The sequence below is a fragment of the Agelaius tricolor genome, unplaced genomic scaffold, assembly GCF_023055355.1.
Source record: "Agelaius tricolor isolate 1412-34295 unplaced genomic scaffold, bAgeTri1.0.p SCAF_21, whole genome shotgun sequence".
NCBI classification, from domain to species: Eukaryota; Metazoa; Chordata; class Aves; order Passeriformes; family Icteridae; genus Agelaius; species Agelaius tricolor.
The window spans coordinates 6,617,380-6,636,608 of record NW_027269281.1 but is presented as its reverse complement, the minus strand read 5'-3'; the positions used below and the strand labels follow the sequence as shown (position 1 = coordinate 6,636,608).

The 19,229-nt window shown below is 45.1% G+C and overlaps 1 protein-coding gene across 2 annotated transcripts in view; it reads left to right on the top strand.

The window, feature by feature from the left end:
- Positions 1 to 19,229, top strand: part of LOC139598952 (spindlin-Z-like) — a 106,969-nt gene that overhangs the window by 68,037 nt on the left and 19,703 nt on the right. The window lies entirely within an intron of this gene.

Here is a 19,229-nt window from a genome sequence, read left to right as displayed (position 1 = left end):
ATTTGGTCAGAAGCATCTCTCACTAATCAGATCTTACCAAAACAAAAGGCCTTTATTTGCTGTAAAGTAGGTTTAAAAGAGGAGAAAAATATATTTGACTGAAGTATCCAGGTTTTTGAAGTTTACCTCAACTGGGAAACAGAATTAATATTTCCATCTTGAGAAATAAAGGATAACACCCAAAATGGAGAAACAAAGGAAAGCCAAACTTGTTTCTTATTTTTTCACAACAGTAGAGCATGTGTCTAGAGTCTCAGTAATTTTGTTAAAATATAGAGCAGACTCCCAGGATATAGTTTCAGTAGATCAGTCAGCTCCTTAGTGCTTGGCCTTGTGTTTGTGCTTCTAATTAGAGCATGTTTCTCCTCAATATAGGTGAATCCTGATTTTTTTTTATTAACATAATCCAGTTGAATTGTCTGTGAGGTAAATTGTGATTACTCTGGTGTCCTGGTTATTGGTATTGTCTTTGCTGTTCATTTTTCTTATTTCATTGCAGTTTACAGTAAATTGTTCTTATCTCAAGCCGTAATCTTTACCATTTTGTGCCTCCCATTCTCTTCTCCATCCCACCATGTGGGGAGGGGGGAGGAAAGTGAGCCAGTGGCACATGGTCTGGGGTGTTTTCAGTGGGAACACTAAATTGGGGAATACCATTCCTAAACCATGACACCTTGTGTTTACATTTATATTTCAACTTTTTGAGCCTAGTGATCACTTGTTTTATGCTGTACAAATGTAATGCATCGTCCTTTACAGTCCTTCCTAGCTGTTACCAGTACTGTCCTTGGGAATTATTAAGAGATTCCACTCCCAGATTCTACTACTTTAAGATGCAATGAAATCTTTTGTGAGAGTCAGGAATTCATTTGACCGCTCTTCTCCTGGTCTGGTTTCCCAAACTCTTAGAGTTGACTTTGAGCAGGCAATATTAGGTGTAAATAAACACATCTCTGAAATTTTCAGGTCATTCAAAGTAATTCTGAAAGACATCAAATCAAGATTAATTCTCATGTGATTGCATGGTGTTTCCACAGCAGATACTGAAATATAATTTTTAAATGTCCAGCTTTTGCTGCCTGCCATAAAGACAGGATATTCTGAGAAATAAGCAGCTGTGGTTTGTTTTGAAGAGTCCATCTAATTTTAATAGATTGAATGGAGAGTACCATCTGATATGATGACAATTAAAAACATTGCTAGTAGCTTTCTCCCATCCCTCTTCCTTTTCTTTCCTCCTACCTGCTCCAGTTGAAATGTGTGTACTTTCTCTACAGTCCACACCCTCAAAGAATGTTTATTTTATTTCTGTGTTGTCTTACCCTTTTTCTTTCTCTGTAAGGTAGAAGCATTCAGAAACATGGCTCCTAGTTTTGCTATTGAATTTAACAGTATTTTAAGGATACATTAGGTAGAATTAATCCAGGCTCAAAAAGCAAAGGCCAGCTGGCAATTAAATGCTTAAGTCTTTTGTTCTTGACTTTTTATTATTGAAAATATTTAGGTTTTTAGTCATGAGAGATTGAGCCATATATATTTTCTTCTTCCTCAGATCTATCCAAGTTTGACTGTTTGCTGCTTATTATAAAGAAGCATAAAACTAATCACTTTGTGTATTTGTTTTTTGGGTTTTTTCCTTTCTGATCTTCAGTATTAACTTCTGGTTTTATATTCATGGCAAATTATATCAACACTGTTTATTTTGAATGATGTCTAAAACATGGAATTTCATGGAATGTGCAAGTTGAAACAGTAGCACTTGTCATTCCATAGTCAGGACAAGGTAAAGGATACGAACTTAAATCCATTCAATGACATTCATGGTATATAGAATCAGATAACTATCCATTATTGTTTTCTAATTACTGTTAACATCTTTGAAGTCACATTATTGCTTGAGACCAAACCAAGCTTGACCCCAAAATACTTGACACACTAATTTTTCACTTGAAATATTTATCTGAATGTATTGCTGTACTGGGCTTGCATGGCAAGGTTTTGGTAGCAGGGAGCTACAGGAGTGGCTTCTGTGAGATGCTGCTGGAAGCTTCACCTTATGTCTGGCAGAGCCAATGCCAGGTGGCTCCAAGACAGACCCACTACTGGCCAATGTTGAGCCAATCAGCAATGGTAGCAATGCATCTGGAGTAACACATTTAAGAAGGGAAAAAAAGTTATTGCACAGAAGTAATTGTGGCCAGAGAAGAGAGGAGAATATGGGAGAGGAACAACTCTGCAGACACCAAGGTCAGCGCAGAAGGAGGGGAAGGACGTGCTCCAGGTGCCAGAGCTGAGATTCTTCTGCATCCTATGGTGAAGACCATAGTGATGTCAGACTGTCCCCCTGCAGCCCATGGAGGCCCCAGGGGGTGCAGAGATCCACCTGCAGCCCATGGAGGAGACCCACTGCCAGAAAGAAGGCTGTGAACCTGTGGGAAGCCCATGCTGGAGCAGCCTGTTCCTGAAGGACTGCACCCCATGGAAGGGACCCATGCTGGAGCAGTTCATGAAGAACTGCAACCTGTGGGAGGGACTCATGTTGAAGAAGTTTGTGGAGGACTGGCTCCTGTGGGAGGGACCCTACAGTGAAGAAGGGGAAGGACTCCACTCCCTGAGGGGGAAGCAGCAGAAATGACACGTGATGAACTGACCCTCACCCCCAATCCCTGTCTCCCTGAACCGCTGGAGGGAAGGAGGTAGAGAATCAGGAATAAAGTTAAGCCTGGGAAGGAGGGAGGAGTGGAGGGAAAATGTTTTTAATATTTGGTTTTACTTATTATCTTTCTCTGATTTGATTGGTAATAAATGCAATTAATATCCCCAAGTTGAGTCTTTTTTGCCTGTGATGGCAATCGGTGAATGATCTCTCCCTGTCCTTATCTCAATTTACGAACCTTTCATTGTATTTTCTCCCCTCTGTCCAACTGAGGAGGGAAGTGAGAAAGTGGCTTTGGTTGGCACCTGACATTCAACCAAGGTGAAGCCACCACAATTGCCCTTGAAATTGTTGGCAAGTTTTTAAATGTCTTCCTTTGTATTGGACACTTGACAGTGAGTGACTAATGCCAATTATGCTTCTGTCAGAAGCCATTTAGGTGATACTAGACATTTCAGGATGATTTGTCTAAACAAAGTTTCTGCTTTGCTTGTTATGTTTGGCGTTCTCTGTTAAAGGTGACTATCAACATCATCAGCTAATCATGCCTGATGCATTTGGTGGCCTTTGATGACAGGATTAAAGAGGTGGTGGATGAGGGAAGAGCAGCTGACATCACCTACCTGGACTTGTGCAAAGCATTTGACATCCTGGTCTCTAAACTGGAGAGATGTGGTTTTGATGGGTGGAGCAGTCAGTAGATAAGGAATTGGCTGGATGGTCACTTTCAGACTTGTGGTCAACAGCTCAATGTCCAAGTGGAGATTAATGACAAGTGCTGTTCTTCAGGGGTCAGTATTGGGACCGGCACTGTTTTTTACCATCTTTTTCAGTGACATGGACAGTGGGATCGAGTCCACCCTCAGCAAGTTTGCCAACAACATCAAGCTGTGTGCTGTGGTCAACATGCTGGAGTGAAGGGATGCCATCCAGAGGGATCTTGACAGGTTTGAGAGGTGGATCTCTGCGAACCTCATGAAGTTCAACAAAGTCACGTGCAAGGTCCTGAACCTGGGTTGGGGCAATCCCAAGCACAAATACTTGCTTGATGGAAAATGGATTGAGAGCAGCCCTGAGGAGAAGGACATGGAGATGTTAATGGATAAGGAGCTTGACATGAGACATCAATGTGTGCTTCCAGCCCAGAAAGCCAATTGTATCCTAGGCTGCATCAAAAGAAGTGTAGCCAGTAAGTTGAGGGAGGTGATTATCCCTCTCTACTCCATTCTGGTGAGACCCTACCTGGAGTACTACTTTCAGATCTTGGACCCTGAACATAAAAAGGACATGGATCAACAAGAGCGAGTCCAGAGGAGGGCCACAAAGGTGATCAGAGGGATGGAACATCTCTCCTAGGACAACAGGCTGAGAGAGTTGGAGTTGTTCAACATGGAGAAGAGAAGGCTTCGGGGAGACCTTATAGCAGCCTTCCAGTACCTAAAGGGGGCCTACAGGCAAGCCAGAGAGGGACTTTTCACAAGAGCATGGAGTGATAGGACAAAGGGGAATGGCTTGAAACTGAAAGGAGGTCGGTTTAGATTGGATATTAGAAAGAAATTCTTTACTTTGAGGGTGGTGAGACACCAGAGCAGGTTGCCCAGAGAAGTTGTGGATGCCCCACCCCTGGAAGTGTTCAAGGCCAGGTTGGATCTGAAGGTGTCTCTGCTCATGGCAGGGGGGTTGGAACTAGATGATCTGAAAGGTCCCTTCCAACCCAAATCATTCTATGATTTTAATATATATGTTAAACATTAATGTATTAAAATATTTTTATTTGCTCTCAAATATTTTGTCATTAAGACATAGTAATAATTACAATATCATGTATTTACTAATAAATATTTTTGTAAAGAAACTGTACAAGCTATTTGGAATTTTAAAAGTCTTCTGCACAGTTGATTTGTTGCCTTAGTGTAAGATAAGGTTTATGTCTACCTTAGGCTGTGAGAGTTTATTTCTCCCTTTAATACCTGGGGGAAAAAAGTAAAATATACAGAAGGAAAGAAATCCTAAAACATCAGAAGTTTAGTATTCCTATTCCTGCAGGAAAAACAAAACCAGAAAGGCATTTCTATTGTGAATTTGTTCTAATGAGCTTTACCACTTGTCATGGTTTGACACTGGCCAAACACCAGGCACTCACGATAGCCACTCACGTGCCCTCCCCTGCTACAGCTGGGCAGAGGAAAGGAAAAAAAAATTAATGAAGGCTTCATGAGTTGAAATGAGGACCAGGAGAAAACACTCCAAGGGCAAAACAGGTTCAACTTAGAAGTACAAAGTGAATTTATAACTAACATTGTCAGGGGAGGATAATGAGAAGTAAAATAAGCCCTTAAAAACACCTTTTTCCCCCAACCCCTCCCTCCTTCCCACCAACAGTGCAGGGAGACAGGGCATGGGGTTTTTGGTCAGTTCGTCACCCGAGATCTTCCACTGCTCATGGACAGAAGTTGCTCCCCTGCTACGCTGTGGGGTCCCTCCCACGGGGGACAGTTCTCCATGAGCTTCTCCAACGTGGTTTCAATCTCTCGAGCAGTAGTCCTCCCAAAACTGCTGCAATGTGAATTCCCTCCCATTGGCAGACAGTCCTTCCAAAACTGCTGCGGCATGGGTCACTCTTGCTTGGGGTGCAGTCCTCCAAGGACAGGCTGCTCCAGCCTGGAATCAGGGGCTTATCCCTCTGTATTTAGCATTGGTGCAGCCTCACCTTGAGTATTGTGTGCACTTCTTGGCCCCTGCCCTAGGGTGATGTTATGATGCTTGTATCCCCAACCGGGTGTTCTGTTTATGCTGGATATTATATTCTGTGCCTTCAAGACTGGCTCTGAGAGTGAAGGCGGGGAGAAGAAGAAGCACAGAGTTTTGTTATCAGCCTGCTCTCAGTCCTCCACTGTGGTGTCTGGGCATGGATGAGGCAGAACACCGCGCTCCATCGTTTTTTAGTTAGTTTAGCTAGCTGAGGCAGAGAAGTTCCCTGGACTGTTTTTCTTTCCCTTTTTTTTTTTTTTTTGGAACCATTCGAACCTGCTCTGGACTGGGACCCAGGGAAACACTGAGAGCTTGCACTTTGTAGCCTACCAGGGCCTACTCTGGGCAGCAGCCTTTCCCAGTGCCGGAGGGACTGATAACAGAGCGACCACCCACAGGAGAGACTTTCTGAATTTGTCATCTCTTTAGAGCAATGAATGAGTTTTGTCATCTGGTATTTTTCATTTTTTGTGTTGGGGAGTGCTTTGCCTGATAAATAAACACTTTTTTTCCACTTCTCTCTGAGTAAATTCTTCCCGAACTGGTTGGGGGGGAGGGGCCATGTGGGTTTGCTTTGTGGGGTGGCCCTTTTGGAGGTTTTCTCCCAAATTTGCCCTAAAGCAGGACATCCCCCCAATTAAAAAAAGATGTGAAAGTTCTTTAATTGCCCCAAGAAGAGGGCAACAATTCTGTTGACAGGACCGGAAGGAACGTCCTTTGAGGAATGGCAAAGGACTTTGGTCTTATCTAGCTTGGAAGAAAAAAGGCTAAACTGTGATCTCATTGCTCTCTACAGCTTCCTGAGTAGGGGAACTGGAAAGGGAAGTGCTGAGCTCTTCTCCCTGGCATCCAGTGACAGTACATGTGGGAATGGTTCAAAGCTGCATCAGGGGAGGTTTAGACTTGACCTTAGGAAACATTTCTTTACCGAGAGGGTGGTCAAACTCTGGAACAGGCTTCCTAGAGAGGCAGTCAATGCCCCAAGCCTGTCAATGTTTAAGAGGCATTTGGACATTGTTTTTGTGGCCTTCCTCTGGGCTCACTCTAACAGATCCATGTCTTTCTTGTGCTCAAGTTCTTCATGTACCTTGTTACCATCTCTTCTTGTAAGTGGGCTATATTCACATTCTTCATCTAAGTGTTGTAACTTTTTATTAAACTGGCCACTACCTTAAGCTACCAACACAAGAAACTGAGCAGTACTGTTTGCTCAGTTGGTTTTTCTCTAGAGCTAGGTATATGAACAAGCAAGTTCTTGAAATCTGTCAGGACCCGTCAAGCTCATTTTTATTTGACAGCAAAATGGGGTAGTCTACTGTCAAACTCTCAGTTCAATGTTGTAAATATTTGTTAGTTTGGTACATGTCATTTCATTCATGGAGACCATGTATGCATAGTCAATAAATTTTGCACGTAAGTGAATTTGAGAGAAAAAAAGACATCTGGCTGTAGAACTTGAGTTTTATCAAAAATAAGAGGTGCCTAAGGTGAACAGTTACTGAACAGGGCAAACACTCATTCTGAGTACAGTGCATAGCTTCTCCTTTGCATTTTTTGCAGCTTCTGTAATAGATCTTCCTTCTGTGTATCTTTAAGGCTACTTTTGTTTTGGAAGGCTAAATGTGTTGCACTGTATAGTAAGATTCAAAGTCTCTGAGCAGAGGACAGAAAACAAGTTTTGTGTTGAACCATCCTGCTAAATATGTGGGTATGCTTTTTATAGTGTTTTAACTACTTGAACTGATTTAGTTAAATCTTACTTTTTCTCATTGATCAGTAATGGAAAACATGAAATCTGTGTGTTTGCGGTTTTTTACTTTGTGAGAACAGATTTTTTTTTAATAAGTATGTTTTTAAACTTGTTTCCTCATATAATTAAGAGGTGACTAATGACAGGGTGAAAATGCTTGTTCAGTTGGTGCAGTCAAGTCTCAAAAATCTTTTGGGCTTATATTCATATTTTTGAGATATCTTTTAATTTCTAGCTGTTAGTTCTTATAAACATGTTCAAGGGAAGTTCTATTTCTTTGGTCTTTATTGCAAATAGCATCTTTACTGTAGCTATTTGCATGGAGGGCCTAATTTTTGAAAACTTCAAATTCCAGCTCTTGTTAAAACTGGAGATGCATATTTTCATGGATTCAGTGCAAGCTTGAGTGTTGGAAACAAAATGTATGTAGTCTTATTTTAATTCTGCCACTTCTGTCACGTGATAGATGTCCTTTTATTTCTCCATAGGAAAATCCAAATATTAAAATATTTATGAAAACTGTTAAGGTTAATTGCACTTTCAGTGCTTAACTCTTGTGTGACACTATTGCTATTATGAAAATTAATTTTCTGAATACATATGCCAAAGCTATGCTTGGAACATGCACATAATGTTTAAGAATTTGTTTGGATCTGTAGAGAAACCTCAATTAAGAATTTCTCTGTAGGTGTGAATTTAAATGTCCATAGATTAAATTCTGAACATTTCTACAGATATATGAGGGGTTTTTTAATTGATAACATGCATGTGTCCAACACTCTCTGACTGTGTCCTTTTAGATATTCCATGTGTATAGGGTTTAATGCTTTAATGCCAATGTTAGTTTTTTGAAGTGTGGTGGGTTGACCTTGGCTGGATGCCAGGTACTCACCAAAGCTGCTCTGCCACTCTCTTCTGTAACTGGACATGAGAAAGAAAATATAGTGAAAGGCTCATGGGTTAAGGATCAGGAGAGATCACTCACTGATTACCATAATGGGCAAAACAGACTCAACTTAAGGATGTTAATTGAATTTATTGCAAAAAAAATCAGAGCAGGATAGTGAGAAGTAAAATAAATCTTAAAAACACCTTCGCCCCATCCCTCCTGTCAGGTTCGGCTGTCTGTCTCTGCCCCGACACAGGTAGAGTGGTTCTTGGGTGGCACGCGTTTCAAAGGACGAGTCTGGACTCTTCAGCTTTTCGGTCTTCAGATTGTTTATTATTTCTTATCTACAAAATTTTCTGTCTGCCCAACAGAGGTCTGATCTGCAAGCAGTCACAGGCACTCTCTGACCACCCACGGGGCGGTCATGTCTTTTTATACTAAAATCTACGTACATAATATTTACCTTTATTTCCCAATGCTTTTCACCCATGTTAGCAAGTGCACCTTCACCATAAACCAATCCCCAAGTGCCAACATCATCACAGGAGATGGAGGACAAGAAGAAGAAAGAAGAAGGACGAGACACGCCCTGATCCCACCATCTTGTCTCCATAACCCCCCTGTACCAAAAACCTTAAAGTCTATATTTCATCCTCTAAATGTGTCCCTTTTACACTTTTCACTCTAAAGTGATTCTCATGTCCTCAAACTCTTGTTACTTCTGTGGATGGATCAAAATCAAGCCACCAAACACTCTTGGCAACATTCCAGGATTTTCGAGACCCCCAAGGGTTCTCCTGGCATCTCTGGACATCGGGAACGATGTGCTGAGATCCCACATCTCCCCCTTCTGTTTGCACCAAGAAGACTTCTTTGGCAACTTGACTCATGACACGTCTCACACACAAAAAGATGCATGGGACGATGAGCATGAGGACTAAGAGTATTATTAAAATATAAAATCCCATTTTTAAAAACCCTCTCCATAAGGGAGAAAGATCAAAAAATCCCGCCACATCATCAATCAATGACCCAGTGATTTCGCCTAGTTTCTTTATACGGTCTTTTATATTTTGAATACTTTCATGAATTGATCTTGAATGATCCGAGAGATTCATGCAGCACATTCCCTCAAACTCTTCACATCCATGTCCATGAGCAAGCAATAGATAATCGATTGCTGCCCTATTTTGAAGAGTTGCCTCTCTCACACTGCTTATGTCTTTTAACATATCACTCAAAGCGAGAGAGACTGATTGAGCATGCTTGCTCAACCAACAACCCATGTGGTCCAGTTGAGTCAAGGCCACCCCCGATGCTGTCTGAGGTGAGAAAATTGCTGCTGCAATTCTCCTTGCCTTGTCCCAGGTGTATACTTCATCATCACAGTCTGCACTGTAATGTTGCAAGGACCTTTTCTCTTTGTGTTTTTGCTCTCTCAATACTTTCAAATCTGGTGACAACACTGAAATCCTCCCAATGCTGCATGGACCTCCCTTGGCATTTGCAGGAATGCCGTGCCAAATTCTGTCCCCACAAATTAAAAACAACCCACGTGGCAATTGCACTGGGACCTGGATTGATCCTTTGGCTGTCGTCACAGTGTGATTGCACCAAGCTGATGCGTTTCTATAATATTTATGATTTGGTGTGACATCAATGCTTTTGTTTGTCCTTGACACATTCGAAATTTCGAATTTCATGCATAGTTCCATTGTTGTGGACCCGAAAATTTCCAATTCCTGCGGTTCGGTAGAAGCCACAGGTAAAAGATGTGTCCAAGCACACCATTCATTCACAGGATCTTTGATGACCTGCGAAATCTCCATTGGAGGATGCCCTGGAATTGGCCATTCGTCCACTGGCAACCCAACCATGCATGCTGTGAATGGTTTCCCTGGTTTCGAATGTGTCAGGCAGATACTTTCTAAATTTGCTGCCTGGGCTAACGTTTCCCAAACATTTTGTTTTGGCTGACTGACAGGTAGATTTGCTCCATTGCTTAAAGCAACAGATGAAAGCATGAGCATCATGAAGCTCACGACTTCATCCTTATGAAAAATCATTGTCATGCTTCCACTCAAAGCCACAAAGGAAAAACCCCCAAAGTTTTTATTCTTTTCGTCCCTCTTCTGAGTCATTGCTCACAACTTGAGTTTCTTCCTCTGTCCGCGTGCTCGTTTCTCTGCTTCCGGGATCTGTGCTCTCCTGCTCCCTTGTCCGAAATGGCTTCACGTGCCGCGCTGACACCCACTTCAGCCCTCGCCCTGTGGAAACGCAAGCGAAACCCTTGCCCCAAGTGATTAGTTTGAAAGGACCCTCTATTTGTCCTGTCTCTGGGTTTCTGATCAAAACCAAAGGATTCTCCCTTAGTTTTTCCTGAGAGCTGTTTGAAAAATGCCTCATGATTGGTGGATTGGGTTCAGAAGACGAGCTGTTAAGAAAATTCAACACATACAATGCTTTGTTTAACTTCATGTGTGGTGTCGCCTCTGGCTCCCCCCTTTTCTGCCTGTCCAAAAGGGATTTCAGGGTGTGATGTGTTCTTTCAATGATTGCCTGACCTGTGGGTGAATGTGGAATGCCAAATGTGTGTCTGACACCCCATCTTTTCAGGAATCTGTCAAGCACCCTGCCTGTATATGTTGGACCATTATCTGTTTTTATTTCTTGAGGTACACCTAATGATGCAAACGCTTGTAGGAAATGTCGACAAGCATGTTCTGCTGTTTCCCCTACATGTGCTGAAGCAAAGACTGCCCCGAGAATGTATCTACTGATACATGAACATTTTTGAGTCTCCCAAATGATGGATATTTTGTGACATCTGTTTGCCACAGCTGAAGACTTTGCAGTCCTTGTGGATTGACTGCTCCTGTTGAAGCAGGTGGTTGCACGAGTTGACAATCTGGACAAGCACTAATGATTTCCCTCGCCTGAGTTTTTGTGAGACTAAAGGATTCCATCAGCGCCTGCGCATTCTGATGAAAAAATGCATGACTCAGTCGTGCTTGCTCAAAAATGTCCGGAAGTGTTTGTGAAATGGGCATTGTCAATCTGTCTGCCTGAGCATTCCCTTCCGCTAGAAATCCTGGAAGTGTTGTGTGCGCTCTGATATGAGTGATGAAGTATTCTTCTTCCCTGCTTTCTAGCACTGCTTTCATGCTCACTAGATAGGAATATAAGACTTCGTTGCTGACTTCTTTCAAGAGCGAACCTTCCAATCGTTTGACCACACCTGCAACATATGCAGAGTCCGTGACCAAATTGAGCGGTTGTTGGAACAACTGAAATGCTCGGACAACAGCTGCCAATTCCACAATTTGTGGAGAGCCTTGAACCGTCTTCACGTTTGATTCCCATTCCCCTGTCGTTGAGTTCATCCACGTGATCACTGACTTGTGTGTCTTTCCTGAGCCATCAGTGAACACTGTGATCCCGTCCAGAGGTTCTTCACTTATTTTTGGCTTTGCTCTGTAGCATATTTGTGACTGCAACATTCTATGTTGTGGAAAGTTGATGGTGCAAGCTCCTGGAAAAGCTAACAATGCAATTAACAAATCTTTTGATTTCTGCATCGCCCAATCAAAATAATCTTTCTTCAAAGGCAGATAAATCTTTGAAAATTCTCGTCCCACCATTGTCAGCAATCTTGTTCTCCCCTTTATGATGATCTGTGCTGCCATCTCCAAATCTGTCAGAATTGTCTTTGAAGGCCTATACGGTAAGAAAATCCACTCTATGATTATCAAAGGATCTCTCTGAGATGCATCCCATTGGAAGATTAAACCATGGAATTGTGCTTTCTTTCCCAACACTGCTAACTGGAAAGGCAACGATTCAACGAATCGATATGCCTGGCTCTTCTGAATGGCATCTGTAACTTTTTCCAACTCCTTCTTTGCTTCCTTTGTGAGCGTCCTGGGAGATCGAATGTCTGCATCTCCTCTCAAGAGATCAAGCAACGCTGGAATGTCGCTGTTTGTGATTCCTAAAATCGACCTCATCCAGTTGATTTCCCCTAGAAGTTGTTGTAAATCATGTAGATTGTTGACTCTTGTGCTGATTTCCATCTTTTGAGGCCTTATTGTTCTCTCTGAGATTTTCCACCCTAGATATTTCCAAGGCGCGACCTCCTGAATCTTTGAAACACTGATTTCCAGACCTGCCTTTTGCACTTCTGCAATCACACAGTCACCAGCCTTTTGCAGCTCTTGTTGTGTCGATGCCGCAATGAGCAAATCATCCATATAATGAATGATTCTCACCTTTGGGAATTTCTTCCGGGCTGGTGACAAAGCTCGTGCCACGTACCATTGGCAGATTGTCGGCGAGTTTTTCAGGCCCTGAGGAAGAACGACCCAATGGTACCGCTGCAGAGGCGTTTCCTTGTTGATACTTGGAACTGAAAAGGCAAGCCTTGGAGCATCATCCGGATGAAGTGGAATGCTGAAGAAACAGTCCTTGAGGTCAATGACCACAAGCGGCCAATCTCTGGGAATCATCGAAACAGATGGAAGACCCAGCTGAAGCGGTCCCATGTCTTCGAGGACTTCATTGATCTTCCTGAGATCGTGCAACAGCCTCCATTTGCCTGACAGCTTCTTTTTGATGACGAACACTGGAGAATTCCAAGGGCTGTTTGTTGGCTTGATGTGTCCCTTCTGCAACTGTTCTTGGACCAGGGTTTTCAACGCACTCAACTTTTTCCGCTCCAGGGGCCACTGATCCACCCAGACTGGATCATCTGTTTTCCAAGTCAACTTCAATGTGGAGAGTTCCGCAGTGACCCCTACTAAAAATCCACCTCGATCTTCGTGCCCCATTGTGCCAAGAGATCTCGTCCCCAAACTGTGATTGGCTTCTGCACAACGAAAGGACAAATGATCGCCGTCTTGTTTCCTGGTCCCGTGACAACGATGGCATTCTCACTCTGCAGACACAGAGAAACTCCCCCTATGCCTTAGAGAGATCCCAAGGGCGCAATCAAGCTCCAGTTGCGAGGCCAAAAGATATAGGATATTACTGTGACATCTGCCCCTGTGTCAAGCATGCCTCTGACCTCTATTGTTCTGTCTCCACAAGTTAATTGGCATGTGAGCGTGGGTCGATCTCGACCTATGTGCTTTACCCATGTGGTATGTATTTCGACATGTTCCCTCAAAGGAAGCCCTTCTTCATCGAAGATTGACATGACTTCAATGGCGTGTGGTGGCAGAGCAAAAGCTCTCGCGATCTGAGTGTTTTCCGCCACGGTCAATGGTGGAGGAAGTGCTTTTGCTAGAACTGTCAGTTCCGTATTTTTGTCTGCGGAAACAACTGATGGATAAACAATAAGTCCAAGGATTCTGCTCCTGTCCTGTCCTATTATTAAGAAATCTTGTTTTTTGTATGAATCTCCGCGGATCCCTGTTGGAACCTCCGCATGACTTTCATCCAGAAAGCAAATTAATTTGGAAGTTGCCAGTGTGCACTGTGCTCCTGGTGGAAGGAGTTCTGGGTCGCTTGAGAATCGACTGAGGAGTTTGCTGAGGGCGTCTGCTTGACGATCCCCGATGATTGTCCTGTTGGTTGTTGTGTCACCGCCATCACTTGTGTCGACGCGCGCTGACGGTTTGTGGGCGCGCTCCTTTTCCCGTTTCCCGGAAGTGGTAAAGGATTCCCTTCCACGTCTGTCTGGGAAAAACATTCCTTCACAGAGTGTCTTCCTCTTCCACACCGCGCACAAAGTGGCTTTGCAGGTTTTTGTGTCTGCACTTGTGCATGTGCATGTGGACAATTCTTTTTCAAGTGTCCAAACGCCCCACATTTGTAGCATTGTCCTCCTGATGGATTGTTCTTCTTCTGGATGGTTGCAAGAACTTTATTTATGTTTTCATTCTGTTGTTGGAGTACCTTTTCCAGCATCTTTTCAACTTTGTCCTGATCTTCTGACTGTCTCTCCGGGTTTCTTCTTATCTGTTCTCCCCATTCTCCTCTCAGCTCATCCCTCACGATCGATGCGACGTGCTGAGGTGTTCCCACTCTGCTGCATGCCTCCACCATCTCTGCCAAGGATGGCTGTCCTGGCATTGCGCTGATGACCTGTTGACAATCCGGGTTGGCATTGCCGAAAGCTAAACTTTCCATGAGAGGTTGCTTCGCCTCGTCAATCGTCACCTGTCGATCCACAGCTTGCGAGAGTCGATCTATGAAAGATGAGAATGGTTCTGTGGGACCTTGCCTGACGCATGAGAATGGGACGTCCGGAACTCCCGCCGGAGCAATCTGCAAGATCGCTTTGCGTGCTGCTTCTTTGATGTCATTCAGCACTCGTCGTGGAAGCCGTGCTGCTTGCTCCACTGGATTGTCATCTGGAGGATCTCCTGCTAACTGTGCTTCTGTGAGGTTTGCGTTTGGCCCACCTTGATAGCTGGCTCTCAACTCTGTGAGATATCTTCTCCATCTTCTGTCCCAGATAAGACTTTGTGTGTCAGTGAGAATCATCGACACAAGACATCGAATGTCGAATGGCGTGAAATCATATGTATTGAATGTCCCCTTCAGGAGCTGTTTGAAGAACTGCGAATTCAGACCATTGTTTTGAATGGCCTTTGATAAGTCTTTGATCACTTCGTGACCCAACCTTTCCCACCTTGGATTTTGACCTTGTGCATCATATGTCACTGGCATTATTATGTCTCCTGACCCTCTGATCAAACCCTTTTCTTTTGATAATTCATTTCTAATTTCCTTCCAGTCTATTGATTCTATTGGTTGTTCTTCTTCATCCTCTGGAAACTCCATTGGCCATTGCCTGCACAATGGAATCGTGGAGGCTCTTGGTGATCCTTCGCTCCATGTCCTTTGACTTGAGGTCCTCAGTCTTGCTCCTAAATCTGGAAAAGAAACTTGAGGCTCTCTTGAACGTGTTCTTTTTGCTGCATCAAAAGACTGCAGAAGATTCCTTGCTGCTTCCGCTGCTGAAAGCATCCATGCTGGAATTCCCTCTCTTGCTGTAATGTGTATCATTTCTTCTCCTTGAGGCTGTGTTTCATCTGAACTGTCTTCAACTTCATATAATCCTGAAGTTGATGGAATATTATCCTTTTGTCGTGTTGTTGTTGTTGTTTTCATTTTCTTTGATGTAGCTTTCTTTTTATAAATTGTTGGAAAAAATTGTTGCATTGTTGCAGTTTGGCCAGCAGGTGATGTGGTGGCGCTGTCCAGCAGGTCCGACATGTCCTGCAATGTGGTCGTCCCTCCACGAGGTGGCGCTGTCGCCTGCCTGGAGGACCTTGATGACGACACGAACTCGATCGGTTCCTGTTCAGCAGACTGCAACGCTTGCAATTGTGTTTGAGACCGAGTTTGCATGGCTGTTAACTGAGATGGCATTGAGGGTTGAATACTTGAACGTTTCTTTTGAGTGGAAGGGGTTTGAACCATAGGGTTTGAGACTAAAGGCATCGAGACCGGAGAGGGGGTGGAGCCCCGGGATGTCGAACCCCGAGCGTGGCCCCTCCTTTTCGCCCCAGACGTCACAGAGGATCGGACCCGCCCCCGTCCTCGCTCCGCCGGCACTCCCTGCGCATGCGTGCCTTCGGGGACGCCCCCTGCCTCCCCTGTACTGACATCACTGTCTCCGTCCCGCTCCACCTCCGAAGTCTCCTCCCTATTGTCTGTTCCTGTCCCTTTCTCCTCCTCCTCTGAAGCTGTATCCACACCCCTCGCCGAAGCGCGCAGCCCCCCCCCCCCCCCCCCCCCCCCCCCCGCGGGTGTCCCCTTTTGCGCCGCAATTCGAGCCGATTTCCGGGTCCAGATTTCCGGGTCTGACGTCACCACCGCGCGTCTCCTGCGTCCCCCCACGGTAGCTCGCTCGAGCTCTGCAGCTGCTCCGCCCTTGCTGCCCGTGTCTGCCGCGTCGGTTCGAGAGCACTCCCCGGCCGTCCCCCGAGCCTTGCTCGACACGCGCACTTTTGGCACCGCGCCAGATGAGGCTGCCGCCGCTTTCGGCGTTGTGCTCGCAAAAGCCGCACCAGAACCCGTGTCTCCAATTGCCTCCACGCCCCCCCCGCTGGCTGCCGCGAGAGAGCGCATCCCCCCCTCCCCGCTTGTTCCCTTTGAACCCCCCTCCCCGACTCCGCCACTTTTTCCACCTCCTCTCCCTCTGATTCCTGCGAATCGGGATGGTACACTCCTGAAGAGTGACCTGTCTCCTCGATATCGCTGGGAGAAAACCTCATTTCATCAGGGAGTGGAATGGTATCATCTGTGTCTGAGTCAGAGTCTGAAGCCCCTGCACTCTCTGGGGTCTCAGGAAGCTTTAGGGTTCCCTTGGGTCTTCGGGATGGTGGGACTGAAGGCAATGACATTTCTCCTTGTCCCCTTTTCTCGGGCACCTTTTCCCCCGGGCCAATTGAGATCAGAGCCAATCTCTGCTTTGAGCCTTGCTCTGCTCCCTCTGCCCCTGTGGGACTCGCAACAAGTTGTTGCCTGGCCGACCCCCTAAATTGAGTCGAGGTCGCCTCTAACATAATTCTTGCTGAGGACAGCAATTTTAAGGCTGTCTTATCCTCATTGATGGCTAGAAAATATAGGTGTCTGTTAACTTCTTGCCAAAAGCCTACTTCAAATAACAACCGTGTTTCTGAGTACGGGTAATTACACCGCACCCACAACAATAATTCTCTGAGCTTTTTCTTTGGGATCCCCTTAGTGTGTGTGTCTGCCACGCCCTGTAGGTCGGACAGAATCTCTATTTGTTCCTGGGAAAGTGTACCCCCCATGTTCTTAATTCTTGACCTTCTCACCGAATTTCTGTCGTCAGAGCAGTCCGAAGGCTCCTGGTCTCTGGCCTGCAGGTCACAGGAGATGGATTCGGAGGCGCCTTTCCGATTCCGATCCGGGCTGTCCTGCTACGAACTTTCTTCGGCCGAAGTGGAGTGCGATGTTCTCTGTGGCTGCTGCGTCTTCAGATTCTCCTGGCTGCTTTCTGGCTGAATTCCCGAGGAGTTATCAGTGCTCTCCTGGGAATGAGTCCAACTCGGGAGCTGCCCACTCGGTGCTTCAAGGCTGACCCTGTGCAAGAGGTGCACACCAGAGCTCACCGTGGCTCAGCGAAGGCTGCCGGATGCTGCTGGATCGCCGGTCGCTGCCGAGCAGCCCCCCGGATGCCCACCGGGTGCTCACCCAGGGACGCCAAATGTCGGGTTCAGCTGTCTGTCTCTGCCCCGACACGGATAGAGTGGTTCTTGGGTGGCACGCGTTTCAAAGGACGAGTCTGGACTCTTCAGCTTTTCGGTCTTCAGATTGTTTATTATTTCTTATCTACAAAATTTTCTGTCTGCCCAACAGAGGTCTGATCTGCAAGCAGTCACAGGCACTCTCTGACCACCCACGGGGCGGTCATGTCTTTTTATACTAAAATCTACGTACATAATATTTACCTTTATTTCCCAATGCTTTTCACCCATGTTAGCAAGTGCACCTTCACCATAAACCAATCCCCAAGTGCCAACATCATCACAGGAGATGGAGGACAAGAAGAAGAAAGAAGAAGGACGAGACACGCCCTGATCCCACCATCTTGTCTCCATAACCCCCCTGTACCAAAACCCTTAAAGTCTATATTTCACCCTCTAAACGTGTCCCTTTTACACTTTTCACTCTAAAGTGATTCTCATGTCCTCAAACTCTTGTTACTTCTGTGGATGGATCAAAATCAAGCCACCAAACACTCTTGGCAACATTCCAGGATTTTCGAGACCCCCCCAAGGGTTCTCCTGGCATCTCTGGACATTGGGAACGATGTGCTGAGATCCCACACCCTCCCTCCTTCCTCAGCTCTACCTCCTCCCTGCCAGAGGTGCAGAGAGACAGGGAAGGGGGGTTACAGTCAGTTCATCACAGGTTGCTTCTGCCGTTGCTCAGGCGGAAGAGTCCTTTACCTGTGCCAGCATGTGGTCCTGCCCATGGGAGACAATTCTGCACAAACTTCTCCAATGGTAGTGCTTCCCATGGACTGCAGTTCTTCATTAACTGCTCCATCATGGGTCCCTTCCATGGGGTGCAATCATCTGGGGACAGACTACTCCAGCATGGGTCCCCCATGGGGTCACAAGTCCTACCAGGAAACCTGCTCCAGCATGGGCTCCTCTCTCCATGCATCTGCAGGTCCCTGCCAGGACCCTACTCCATCACAGGTTTCGTACAAATTCACAGCCTTCTTTCAGGCATTTGCCTACTCTGGCGTGGGACTCCTCCATGGGCTGCAGCAGGACAGCCTGCTTCACCATGGTCTGCACTATGGGCTGCAGGGAAATCTCAGCTCCAGCCCCTGGAGCACCTCCTGCCCCTCCTTCTGCACTGACCTGGGTGTCTGCAGAACTGTTCATCTCACATATTCTCATTCCTCTCTTCTCTGGCTGCAATTACAACTGCACAATTTTTTTTTTTTTTTTTTTTTTTTTTTTTTTTTTTTTACTTCTTAAATATGTAATCACAGAGGCGTTACTACCATTTCTGATTGGCTCAGCCTTAGCCAGCAACAAATCGATCCTGGAGCCAGCTGGCATCGGCTCTGTCAGACATGAGGGAAGCTTCTAGCAGCTTCTCATGAATGCCACCCCTGTAGTTCCCCCTGCTGCAAAAACCGGGCCATGCAAACCCAATACATGAATTTCTTTATTTCACATTACATGGAACTTTGATTTAGCAGAATGATACAGAAATTTACTTAAATAACAGTGCAAGTACAAGTTACATTTAGCAGAGTATAGCAGTTGCAATGTACAGTTGTATCACAATACAAATGTGTTTGCCATTATTGGTCTCCATCACAATGCTGGGCATCCCCAGTTGTTGGGAAGAAATATTTGGGTTGAAACCGACTCAAGCCTATTGCTCTACTCAACGTTCTGTCTGTTTGTTGGACCATTTTTATACTATATATGCTATACTTAGTTTTTATACTTGGTTTTGTCTCTATACTAAGTTTTTATAATGATTTTGGCTGAGCCATGTATACACCCACCCATTCTGGCCTCACTAATGCAGGAATATATGTATTTGATGATATTATCAACTCAAGGGCAGATACACAGCCATTTTAATTCCTTAACTGTTGTAGCCATTTATCTATAACAAAGGCTACCTTCAGTCTCCTTTGTGTTAAGTTCAGCTTTTTGTAACAGTTGTCATCA